A 14,172-nucleotide genomic window follows, 5' to 3' on the forward strand; every position below is an offset into this window, starting at 1 on the left:
CAATAAATGTATGTTGTCAATGAATTCAATGTATACAGTATATATATTTTTTTAATATACACAGAAGTAATAAATATATACTAATTGGATTTGTAGTGTAAAATAATGAGAAGTTATTTATATTTTTTTAATATGTTCGAAAAGAAACCATTTAAATCTTCGGTTAGTTATTAATATCCTTTTCCGATAGGAACTACGCAAAGAAACAGAAATTTTAAACTCTGCATCTAAAAACTCTCATTACACATTAGAAAGCATTTATCAATGGCAATATTAGAACAAATGAGTGAACGAACGCTTTGGTATCGTACAACGTCTGGCAGATAACAAACTTTTTACCGCCTCTCCGTCTATAGTTTATGTTTACATGATAACGAATCTTCAATTCCTGTTCGCTCGATAAATTTTGAAAATCGTTTACCCCGATATCTGTTAATTCGATTAATCGTCTAATATATTTTTAACTTCGTTATCTGCGCCTCATTATCTTCGCATAAAATCAATTCCAATTTATTTAGAAATAACCGAGCACCCAGATAAACAAAATCAATCGCGTCACAATGATTCCCGAAAATCATTCTCGAACACAGAAACTTCAAAAACGTCAAATTACCTTAACACCAAATATAGTTGCACCGTCAACTATACCCCAACAATTCGCACGTAGCGTTCCGTAGTACGATACATGCACTCGAATGGTACCTCCATAGTTCATGGATATGCAACCGTGATCACCTAGAATGATTACTCGAAGAATACCAATCGGGAGATCTACATATACATTATTCCGGTCTCGTCGCGCGACCGTCCCTCAAACGACCGCTTTAATCTCCGTCGGCTCGGCGAGCCCGTCTCCACTGGCAAATTTTTAATACCGGTTCCGTCGGCGGTCCTCCCCCGTCAAATTCGTCCGACGCCAGGGATGGTCGACGGTGGCGCCGCGGCGTGACGCACCACCGTAGCCCCTAGGTTTTCCGTCTCGCTCGGTCCTCACCTTTCTCCGTTAACCTCCTCCTCGTTCTGGTTCGTTCGGCCGCCGCGCGAACCCCCAACAATCCCGCAGCCACCGTCGAACATCGCGGGGCTGTCGGAGGGACGATAGTCAGTTACCCAACGGAGGAGAGCCGCGTCCGCTAACCGGGTTCCAGGTCGCGGAAAAATCGGTCGGCGTCGCTCGGGGGCCGCCCAAATCGAGCGGACCATTTTCCCGTTGCGATTCATCTGCCAGGAGTCTGCCCCTACCCTGCACGCACCACGGTCCCCCCTCCACCCCCTCCCCCGGCTCCGCCAATACCCGCGAACTGTCATGTGAGTAAACCGTCGCGCGTTTCCGGGGACGTGTTATGGCGTGGAAGTGGTGGCCGACCATTGCAGTGCCGTCGTTTTCGTCGTCCCACCTAGCCAGGATATACCGACGTCCCGTCAACGACGTACAACCGTGTTGAGCTCCATCGCGAATCGGAAACATGAAGATACCACCCCTGTCATGACCCAGGTAAGACATCACGATCCTCTATCCTCATTCACACACCGCGGACTCTCTCCTGCGATGTATCCTAATTGTCCATCGCGCCTGGATTAATTGCAACAGCCCTATCCGGCTCGTCGGGAACGATAGGACGACTCTCGGCTCGCGAGCAGCGTAGTCGACTGGTTTAGATTTTCAGCAGATACGTTCCGTTGCGTGTCTACTCGAATGTCTCGGTCGCGTCACGAAGGATTCTCGTCGCGAGGGCTTTCCAGTCGCGTCGCGCGTATCAGGGTGCATCTGCAATCTGTCGGTGCATGAGTATCCTTTCGAGATCAATGACTCTGTCGGAAATTCGTCGGGACCTCCCTCGTTTCGGTGTCGCTCGTCGTTGGATAGGGCATTCGCGTGGACACTGGGTTTCGGTTGCCATTGACGTGAAATCAGCAACTCGGACGGTTCGCATGAATGGGTAATGGCGGCAGGCCGAGACAATAATTTTAGATAGTGGCACGCATACAGCGCTGCGATCGTTCCATTGATCTGTAACGGCCGAGTTCTATATTTTCCGATGCAAGTTTTTCTCTCTCTCTCTCTCTCTCTCTCTCTCTCTCTCTCTCTCTCTCTCTCTCTCTATCTTTATCTCTCTGTCTCTCTCCCTTTTCCGAACGAGTCGATTTTTTCACGTCGCGTTCCACTTTCGTGGATTTTGAATCCGTGACGGTTGAACGGCGGTCCGTTGAAAAGGGGCAGGGGGGAGGAGGAGGGTCTCGTTCGAGTTGCGCTTCGAGAAAGCGACGAATTTCCACGGGCGAGATCTTATCGCGTCTCTGTGGCGGTAATAATAGTTCGGACAACGGTAATTGGCAGCGTTGAATGCGTGCGTACGAAGTTTACCCGGAGCCCGTGAGAGCCGCCACCTTGAATTACATTTTTATTACGGCGCCCCGGTTGCCGCGTGCCATATACATTACAAGTGTGACGTACGGTTTTAACGTGGATACGTAATTCCTGTCTACTACGTGAGCCGTGTAAATTATTCAGGACGAAGTATGGCTCGGCTCGGGGACTTCTTCAATTTCTAGAATGGAACGGAGTATGGACGAGTGGTCGCTGCGATGTTAAATAAAACTGATAAGGAAAAATAACGTTCGATGACGATATTCATGGAGGAATTTCGTTGCAACCTTTGATATGGCTTGCTGTTTTATAGAAATGCTTTATAGAAATTTAGGTTGAATGCAGGATTTTATAGAAACACGAAATGGAAAAAGTATGGTGTTAAATCATTTGATTGAGTCATTATTATTGCGTTCGTCAAGCTGAATGTCATTGTATTGGATAGTGGTATTTATAGTAGAGAAATATTTACAAATAATCAAACAATTGAATGAACTGTAGTCATTCGATCTGGTCGGGTCACCGGTGACCCTCATGACATTCAACGTGTTAATTGTATAATCCAGTTGATCGTGGGAAATGGGAAATGAATGGAAATATCGTGTGTTGCTTGTTTTTACTATGGCGTGTGGTCTTTAATTGTACTGATTTTTGGCAAAATACGTTGCAGAACGGAAGCCACGATTTTTTCAAGGATACTTTAACCTCTTCCTTTCGTGACCAGCCCCTAACTCATTTACTCGTCGTTAATGCCTTTTTGCGTCCCGTAACGAACTACCCGGATTGAACGACAAAGAGGAGAGTGCAGCGCAATTTTCTTTTATCGACTCATATTTTAGAACACGCATCATCGAGCAGTTTAGTAATTTCTCGTGGAACTAGACCGCGGTGAAGATTTCTAATTAAATATTTTTAACTTTACTAATCTCGCGTAGCATTTTATCGATAATTTGGAAGAAATGTAACGAAATTTTCCATTCTACTTCCAGTGGAAAATCTCATTGATCCCTGGGGAATGAACAACATTGAGTTTCGTTTAATTAATCCAGAAATCTTCATCAGAGTCTCACTCGTCATCGTATAGCAAAGAGTTGACCCTTTGCAGACGAAGATTCTCTAAAGTCTACAAAACTTCTAGATTCTGCCAAATCACACATCAATTGCCCAAATAATATAGCATAAACAAACTATGTACTGCTTACTGTTCGAGTAACTGAATCATTCCTTTGCAACTTAGTATTACAAACATGAAGTTAGTATTACAACAATATTGCACGTTCATCTAGCTAAACATTACCGCGTTAGCTAGCTCTTGTTTATAATATAGAAATATTCTCAAGCGATCATCGTGAACTATATCGTGGAAAATCTAATAATTTTAGGGTAGTTTCTTTGATCCATTTACCCTTTGCACTCGAAAGTTTTTCACTAGAAATATTCAATATTCCCCGATAAGATACATACGATGTTCCTCGAAATTAATTAACCAGAAAACATATATAAATTAAGGAGGATAGTTATTTCATTTCAATATTCCACATATCGATGCATCATACAAAGCTCAAATCAAGTGGTGACTGAGAGTCACCTCTCGATTGCAAAGGGTTAAAATGATTGATATAACTGCTGCAATATTGGATACAGAGTTCAAAGGGTTAATTCACGTATCTCTCCTCATCAGTCCGTTTCAAATAATCGTCCACGTCTCACAGGAAACTATCGAATGTTTCCAACGAAAAGCTTCCGAGTGCAAGGGGTTAAAATCGTGTGCCCCGAGGAGTCAGAGGAATCCTGGCCCCGAACGGGCGATGGGGTTAATCGAGACGCGAAATGGTAGCTGGGCCACGTGTGGGCAGAGACAGACTCGCGCGAGGAGCCGCGGGGGCGTAGGAGGAAGGGTAGGTTCGGTCGTCGGAGGGGAAAAACCGTCGTTATGCGCGCGATGACGTTCTCCCCCCGCCTCGTAGCCCGTTTCAGCCCACTATTTACCATATTTTATCTAGGGCGGCCGCGGGTAAATCGATACGCGCCACTTTCATTCATGGCTGGCGAACCTCCCCCTCACGGCTGGCACGTTGCCCGCCCGCCGCCGTCGCGCGCGTACCACCTCGCCGGGACCAACCCCACTATTTCGCCCATTAGTGGGCACGGCCGGCTATCTCTGTCGCAGTGATTCTCAAATTCTCCGCCCGCCACCCTCTCCCTCCCGCCGTGGTTCCAGTGACGTCACCGCGAACGGGGTAGAATCGCTGCGAGCGCTGTTACAACGTTTACGTTTAAACGCTTCAACCCTCTCCCGTCGAGACCGCCTCGAGCCATTGGTTCCTTCAACGTTCACTGCTGGATCACTGTTTTCCATAGAAACGATTCAATTCTTGATGGTAGTACATTTGTGGATGCACTTGAATGCTCAACATTTATAGAATTTTTAGAATTGGACCTGTTCCTCGAGTAGATCGTGTTTGAGTATTTGTACTTGAATTTTGGTGAATGTGAACGTGGAATGTATCGATGGGATGATTGTTTGATTTAGTAATTTTTCATTTAGTTTGAGCTTTCGGGGTTGTTTTTACCCCCTTTTACCCAAAATTGTCCATTCTACTTCAGGTGGAAATTTCATTTGAAGATAACACAGTGACAATAGCAAAATAGTTTACTTTGATCCGTGGGTAACAACATTGATTCTTGTTAAATTAGTTTAGAAATTTTCATCACGAGTCTGACTCGTCATTGTATGGCGAGGGGTTAACCAGTTGACTGTGGAATTTAGTTGGAAAAACCTCTGGTTCTCGCAATAAAATAAAAAGATGGCGAGAGATTGTGCAAGTACGTTCTTCGCTATGAATGCGAGTCGATGTAAAGCAAGGGGTTGGAGAATATGAGCAATTACATTAGCCGAGTAAAGAACTGCTGCTCCTTTTGGTTTTGTAAAGTCTCGTTCCGCATTGTCGATTCCCGCGGGGAGAACGCTGCACGTTCTGTTCCGTTTATTTTCGCCCGAAGAATTACCCTTTTCCCCACTTGTCCCATTATTACGATTGCACCCTCGCGCGAAGTCTCGATTGGCGAGTGCCACCACTCGAGACAGTAGGATCATTGAGACTACCTGTTACGCGTATCGCCGTGGTAATGAATCGTGCGTGTAAGCAGACAGTGCTTCGGGTCGCGAGAGGAACAGGTAGAGTTACATATTGCACAAACTAACGTAACGCGAATATACGCAAGATTATTCGATACTTTCGATAATTTCGTCGAACGAATATATTTTGTAACTTTCAAGTTACAATGACGTTAAACTTTCACGCCTGAGTGTATGAAAGTTGAAGTTAACCGATTGCTTAATTTTATTCGCCACTTCGAGTGCAGAATGAGATAAATCAACAAGATGCCAATACAGAGGGTTAATTTCCCTTAGTTTCTCATGTAAAACAATTGTTTCCAGTCGCACTATGATTTCATGATACTGTACAAATGAACAAATCCTGAGACAACATAATGCAAATCTAATAAATACAATACGCAGACATTATGTGTGTGCAAAGCGAACGAGGCACGCGCAAAGATAACATCCCCGTCTGCCGTTGAATACGATATCGAACGAGGACGGAGATCGGGCTACCTTCTTAACCTAGTATGCAAATAGAATCTGCGAATGTAATCTATATAATCTCGAGCCCTATCCGCTCGTTTGATTCTGCGAATATCTTCGGGCAATATTACCGTCGTAGCCACTCGACGGAGATTTCGCCGGGAAATTGCATAAACAGAAGCGTTCCGTTTAACGGGCCGCCCCGGAAAGAAAGGGGAACCCGGCGATGATCGTTTCAATAAAGAAAAGAGCCGAACATTTGGATTCATAAGATACCTGCTGACTTTAAATTACGAACTTTAGATTGCCGGCCGCGCACTTCGGCGTTCTCGTCGGATCGAACGCGATAGAAGCGGAGGGCGCGATTAAATTCAATTATGGCTGAAAGTGAATTGTAAAATAGGCTCCTTAACGATGGAAGACGAGTGTATATCGGATTGTACGGAATTCGAGTTTGTAATTAATACAATAAGATAGAGTGTAATTATATACAATTAGATAGAGATCTGAGTTAGCTGCCGCGCGATATACAGTGTCAGAAAGAAAGCAAACATATTTGATTTTACGGTTCGTATATTTTGTACATTTAAAGCGTACCGCTGGTGCGAATGGAATTCATTGACCAAGCTGGAAAAGGAAATTCAGGATAGAAATGCGTGCCACGTATGCTTTTAGTTGCGTGGCGAGTACAGTTCGTCCCTGCAATTGAAACATGACCTCGAGGAGTAAACCTCTTGCGTTAGAAATTTATTCGGAGATTTGGTGATGTGTTATACGAGTTTTGTTTTTATGTATTGTACGCAGATATGCGCTAATTTGGTTTACTGATATTTTCTAGGGAGTGATACATTACACGAAGTTCAATATTAAATATCAAAGTTTACAGTTTCGCTGTGTCAAATCATTTGGTGACTCAGAGGCGCCTCTGGAGTGCAAAGGGTTAATATTTAATATTATAACTGGTGCAATATTGGAGCCTACAGAGTTCAAAGGGTTAAAAATTATATATATGTTACATAGAGGGAATAGGAATTTTAGAATTTTTGAGAATTTAGAGAATTTAGAGAATTTAGAGAACTATTTTCTTTCAATATTTCGTACATTGATGCATTATACGAAGTTTAATATTAAATATCAGAGTTTAAAGTTTTGCTGTGTCGAATAATTTATATATGTTACATAGAGGGCACAAGAATTTTAGAATTTTAGAATTTTAGAAAGGAGCATAGCACGGAAAAGGTTGAGAAACACTGATCCAATTGTAATGCAACAAGACCCATCGACGTTTACAACGCGTCATCGGCGCTTCTGCAACAATAACATCAGTACGCGCGTGGTACGTGCGTCCAGGGGAGGGGGTTAAGAAAGTGTCCAGTTTCGAGTGACGGTTCGTACGCGTGGGTCGAGGGTGGCTCGCCACCCTCGTCCAGCCCTTGGCGCGCAGTAGACCGAGACCTGACCCGACGCCGACGCTGGCTTCTTCCGCCGTCGCCAGGCCGCGTCTATTCTTAGCCGTTGCTTGAATTTCTTATTGGGGTGGTTCGAGCCCCCGATCAGAGCGGAGAACGGGGTGATTACGGGGCCATTTATTCCGTCGCGGAATACTCTAAAAATAGGGATCGAGGAGGACGGCGGGAAAAGGGAACGGGAGGCGGGTCGGGGTGGAAACGTGCGCGAATCGAGGGAAACACGCGGCGGGCGGGGGGGTGCGGAAAGGCGGAGGAGGATGAAAACGTTGGTAATCCGATGACGAAGGGAACAGCGATGGCGGAGGGTCAGGGGGTTGAAGCGACCACACTGGAACGCTACGGACGATTGAAATACTCGGCCGCGGGGGTGTAAAAGGGGCGTCAGCGGTGACGTTGACGACGACACCGCGCGCCGGTGGGGGTGTCGCGGCGATACGACACGGTGCACCGTGCTGCGATGCTGTCCGTCGGGATTATTCTCGGGAATTTATTATTCCAGATTATTAATCGAATGCAGCTGTTGTTTTTCGGGGTTCTCTGGGTTCGTTTTGGGCTCTGTTTGAGGAATAAGATGTTGCAAGGGTTGTTTGGATTGGAAGTATTGATGGTTGCTGTTGGGTGATTATTGAGTATTGGTTATTTCAGTTGAGATGGTTACTGATTATTACTTTCACAATTAATATAATAATTAGTAACTATCTCAATTGGAATAACCAATACTTAATAATCATCCCAACAGCAACCATCGATAGTTAATACTTGTTCCAATCCAAACAACCATAGCAACAACTTATTCCTAAGGGTTAATAATACTTTCATAATTAATATATTATTAGCCCTTTGCACTCGGAAGCTTCTCATTAGAAATATTCGACACTTTCCTATGAGATGTAGATGATTATTTGAAATGTACTAATGTGGAAACATTAAATTAAGAAACAAAGCTATTTTATAGAAATATTTCACATATTGATGCATTAGACGAAACTCATATTATATAGAATATTAAATAGAATATTATATATTATATAGAATATTAAATAGAAGACTCTGTGATTTTGTTATATTGAATCAAATGGCGACTGATAGTGCTCTCGAGTGCAAAGGGTTAAATTACGTTACTGAAAATTGATTAGATTACTATCTATAGATTTCTATCGATTAGCGATCTTTAAAAGGCCAAATAATCAGAGAACAAGTGGAACTACAAAAGATTCTCAATAATCTCAACTTTCGTCGATAATAAACTTGAGTTCCCTCATAAATTGCAGTTCCTCATTCAAAATTCTACATCCTGCGATCTAAAGAAGCCCGGCGATCGGTTCCAACGAGTCTGTATTGTAGCCCGACTCCGATTAGAAAGGGAACGCGGTCCTTCCCTTCGAATTGTTCGCCGTGGCCAGATGAAAATCCGATTGCCGCGTTTTACGATGTATCTCCAGCCTCGCCGGTGTCAACCGCTTCCGTCTCCCAATACTTTCTATTACATCGCTCCGTCCCGCGGTTTCCTCGGGCCTACTCGAGCCGTCGACTACCGCCATCAGGATTTCCTTCTCCACCGTTCGTCCGCCATTAGCCGGTAATTTTCGATTGCGGTGCTCCGACGTCCGAGGTCGGTGAACTCCTAATTCCTACCGACCAGGAATTTCTATTAATCCCATTAGTCCTTCGCCGCCACAAAAGTTCGTTGAATTCGAACGATCGGAACCCGGAAAGCCGACTTCAATTGCCAACGAAAAATGTTCAGCTAATTAGAAAATTTCGAAGAACTTCGAGCAATCGAAACTTCGAAGTTTGTTCCATGACGTAGCAATGTCGCCATATGAGCATGGCACTTTTAGTTACGGGATCAAACATAAGTTTATTATCTTTATCACTGTTATTGTAATATTTACAATTAACCCTTTGCACTCGAGAGGTGACTCTCGAAAATAAGATTCGATATTTAATATTCAACTGTTATAATGGTGTGTGAAATGGGCTAAAATAGCTTCGTTTCCCAATTTATTCGATCTCTTTTTGAGTTAATTTAAATATCTTTGTCTAGTTAGAAAATCTTAAGTATTTTTAACGAAAAAAATCTCCAGTTTCCACAATCTAAATAAACGAGCATCAATTCTTTCAGGAACAATAGAATGAAGTGTACAATAAATGCCCGTAAACCTAGTGTTAAATGTTGAGTATTTCTAATGAAAAACTTCTGAAGTGCAAAAGGTTAAAATACTTCCGGTCCGTTACCATTTCTAAAATTTCAGCACCTAGAGTTCTCTAGAACTGTTCGTTCCATTGTCAAAGGAACATTCACGCGTTGTTCCATCGAAATTAATCGACCGTTATGTTACTGTTAATCCGTTTCTCGCCCCGTTACGAGCGTGGTCGTTGAGTTTTACTTTCGTCGTCGTTCGCGTATAATTACCGCGGCGATCATTCCGCTCGTGCGACGGGACGAGATCTCCGTCGCGATCATTACGAAGCGCACACCGTTCGCGCCACTCGAGACTTCACGCTCCCCTCGGTTTGCACACGCGACGGCGACCTGGCCGCTCGGCCGAGCGAAGGAAAAAAGGGGAGAAATAAAATCGGCGACGCAAACCGACGGGACGTCGATTTCGTCACGGTGCATCGACCAAACGAGACTCTTTGTCTCGCGCCGGCGAACCCGCCGTTGACGGATTAACCCCTTGTCCTGTGATCTCTTTCGCAGCTGTGCTCGATGGAACTTTATTAACCCTTGGTTGTTTTGCAATCTATCGGCAACTGCAATTAATTTTTATAGTATTAGCGAAAATGAGAAATTTAATATTTATTCGATCTTTTGTTTTCCTTCTTAGTAGAAAATTTGGATGCGTGGAAAATCGAATAATTTTAGGGTAGTTTCTTCAAGATTCATTAAACTATTAGTATTATAACTGGTGCAATATTCGAGCCTACAGAGTTCAAAGGGTTAATGCTTTATCGCAGAAGAAAAGAATTTGATAGTTAAGTTTATTCTGAAGATTAACGATTGACGATACATAAGCAATGTTTCATTTATTATTTGTTTCTTAGTATCAATTTTCCATTGTTCTTAGAGAAGAGGCTGTTTTCGAGATTCGAAAGGGTTAAGAATTTTGCAAAAATTCTTTACTTCTACAAATCGTCTCTATCCTTACAGGGTTAGCTTATCCAAACAGCTATTATGCTTCTCGGCTAAAAAATTGTATCCAGTTTTACCCAGAAATGAACAGCTTTATATACGACTCTCAAGACCGTCGCGTTCTGTGTCTATTCACAGTCAATCATGCAAATCACAGCAAAACCCGTGTTTTCCCCCAATGCGCCGGTTTCACGCGACTCCGCCGCGCTGAATGTCAAGAGCGCTCCGATAACCGGTGGCCAGACAAAGCGGAGGCGCGATCGAAAAACGACATTTTTCGATTCCCCGGGATCGGCCCCCGTCGACTTTCTAGGAACCGTATCTACCGTCAGCGATGTCCTTCGTGGGCACCACCGTGTTTTTCGCGTTTCACCCGCGATTTATTAATAGACGAGCAGCGGCGGCAGCATTCGCCTTGAATTTTGTTGTGCAGACCGCGCACTGTTTTTCATCGGGCCGAGACGACTCCCGGCGCAACGCCGGCCATAAAACACCGATAAAAACGTGCCCGGGGACCACGTCTCTCCCGAGAATCCACCAGGTGTTTGGCAACGCTCCTTTCTAATGGTGTCCACGTCATCGATAAATTCTATTTATGCCCGAATCCTTCTCGGAGAATTATATTCCCCTGTGATAAGGCTACCTTGTCATAAGTTATTCCCCTTTTCTCTGCTAGACTCGGTAAGTCCCATTCGGGAATTCGTATAGAATTTCCTCTTGTAAACTTTCTGGATGCAATTTGAGAATTTTCCTCGTAAATTTGATGAATACTATTTTAGAGTTGCTTCGAGGTTAGTAGCTCAGAAACATTTGTACTATTCTATTTCCAGGGAGACTATTATTATTGAACATTATCATAAGTTATTCCCATTTTTTCTGTTAGACTCGATAAGTCCGATTCAGGAATTCGTATAGAATTTCCTCGTGTTTCATTTTTTTCTGAACTCTTTGAACGCAATTTGAGAATTTAGATATGGAGCTTCATTATATGCTTTTTCGATAAATTTGATGAATACAATTTTAGAATTGATTCGAGTTTAGTAGTTCAGAATTCTATTTCCTGGGAGACTATCGTAATTGAACGTAACGCAGTTCGACAATGAGTCACATCTTTGGTAAAACGAAGCAGAAACTTAAGTTACAAGTAACTCAAGTTATATATTATAGTTATATATCAACTTGAGTCACAAGTTTCGTCACGTTCTCCGTTCATCGAATCTTATAAAAATCCAGAGAACCAATAGCGTTCGAGTCACTTTCGATCCAATTACCATTGTCCCGACGTAACAGCGATTGTTCCGTTTTACCCAGAGGCATCTCCGTTTTTTCTTGTTCAAGATGCTTTCGCGTTTGAAAAGCGAATAATAAAATTGTTACGGATATACAGGTGTTTTCTCCTTTCTCTTCGTTATTCGAAACGTACAGCCGAACCGGTGACTGCGAGGGTTAAGCAAGATCGTTGCGCAAGAAAGAAATTATCCGACGAGTAAGCTTTCGTTCTTATCTGCCCGGGGGATCTTGATAGATCGTCGGTACGGATTTATTTATTTAATAAACCACCGAATACCGCTGGTAATCGGAATACATCTGATACGATTCTTATCCGCCCGGTTATTTTGCTCGCGATGCAAATCAGCCGGAGACGGTCTTACGACGCGCATGAAATTTCTATTAGCTGGGATACGTTTATCGCGCGGAATGCCTTGACTCGGATCCTGGGATCTTCGTGAAGCGTCCGCTGAAGCATCTTGCTATTCTTTTATCGCGGCGCACTAGTGTATATTCTAAATAAACTGAAGAACACCGGGTAAAACGGAGAACGCGCTGTTCCGCGAGATTTTATCGAACGAAATCGGAATGCTTCTGGAAGAGTTTTTAAGCAGATTTCTAGGTCAATGTTTATGAATATTTTGTATTTTTATTATTACTAATATTAATATTTTATCATTATAGATATTAATATTGATTAATTCTAATATTTGCAATATTACTAATATTAATATTTTATCATTTTAAATATTAACATTGATTAACCTTAATATTTGCAATATTACTAATATTAATATTTTATCATTATAGATATGAATATTGATTAATTCTAATATTTGCAATATTACTAATACTAATATTTTACCATTTTAAATATTAATATTGATTAACCCTAATACTTGCAATATTACTAATATTAATATTTTACCATTGATTAACCTTAATATTTGCAATATTACTAATATGAATATTTTACCATTGATTAACCCTAGTATTTGCAATATTACTAATATTAATATTTTACCATTGATTAACCCTAATATTTGCAATATTACTAATATTAATATATTACCATTAAAAACACTAATACCGATTAACCTTAACATTCTCATTATTATCAATACCAACATCTCACTCAAACGCTACCAACAATATCCCCTCGCAAAGCACAAAAACCGCATCGACGGAGCTTCGCCAACTCGTCCGTTCCTCGAAACTCTGCAAGCTTCGAAAATACAAAATTCCCGGAATCATAGGCATTCCACTCGTATCGAAGATTCATTCGAAACGTCCCTCTCCCCGGGTGGTTCGACAGGAACGCGAATCAGCATGGATCTCGCAGCCTACTTATCAGCCCGGTTCGTCCCAGTTGACCTCATCGGTCCCCCGAAGGAGATGTGGGGCGACGGCGATCCTCCCGAGAAAGGAAGCGAGACGACGGAGAACGCGAGAACGCGAGATACGCGTGTCGCGAGAGGTTCGTCGACGATGGCTCGTCGATTACGACGGGACGTGTCTCATCAGACGGCGATTACGCGGTCTACGTAACGATTACGGGGCGCAAACGCGTCCCCGCGGCCGATCGCGCGGCGCTATCAACGTTATCCAGGTTTCTGGAGCGGCGAGGCGATCCGATCTCGCGCGGCGCGAATCGCGCTCGCCGCATTTTCGGGCCAATTATTCCGTCTCGCGATGCACTCGCCGGCCGTTGTTACGAGCGAAAGTCCATTCCCAGCGTGTAATTCGTTCCCGACGGTCGTCTCTCGAACGCTCCCATTATTTTCGCTGTTTCACTCGCGGTTCGAACAATTTTTCCCTTTCCCGGCGAACCGTTACTATCATTCCACGCGAGCGAGCTTCCCTTTAACCGGTCCACTTGCCGAAGTCGACTCGAAGGGAAATCACGAGTACATTGCGGAGGCTATTTTGTTCCAATATTTCACGTATCAAGGTTAATCAATGGTAAAATATTAATATTTTAAATATTGCAAATATTAGGGTTAATCAATGGTAAAATATTCATATTAGTAATATTTCAAATATTAGGGTTAATTAATGGTAAAGTATTCTTATTAGTAATATTTCAAATATTAGGGTTAATCAATGGTAAAATATTAATATTTTAAATATTTCAAATATTAGGGTTAATCAATGGTAAAATATTCATATTAGTAATATTGCAAATACTAGGGTTAATCAATGGTAAAATATTAATATTAGTAATATTCCAAATATTAGGGTTAATCAATGGTAAAATATTCATATTAGTAATATTGCAAATATTAGGGTTAATCAATGGTAAAATATTAATATTAGTAACATTGCAAATACTAGGGTTAAT

At 42.6% G+C, this 14,172-nt stretch overlaps 1 protein-coding gene across 2 annotated transcripts in view; it reads left to right on the plus strand.

The window, feature by feature from the left end:
• Positions 1–811: 811 nt before the first annotated feature.
• fid (class I SAM-dependent methyltransferase fire dancer) overlaps positions 812–14,172 on the plus strand; it is a 57,311-nt gene continuing 43,950 nt past the window's right edge. For both annotated transcript variants that reach the window (XR_012998702.1, XM_031970973.2), the window contains exon 1: positions 812–1,495. The gene's annotated coding sequence lies outside the window, so the exon portion shown is untranslated. The remainder of the gene's footprint in view (positions 1,496–14,172) is intronic.

The sequence above is a fragment of the Nomia melanderi genome, chromosome 5, assembly GCF_051020985.1.
Source record: "Nomia melanderi isolate GNS246 chromosome 5, iyNomMela1, whole genome shotgun sequence".
Taxonomy (NCBI): domain Eukaryota; kingdom Metazoa; phylum Arthropoda; class Insecta; order Hymenoptera; family Halictidae; genus Nomia; species Nomia melanderi.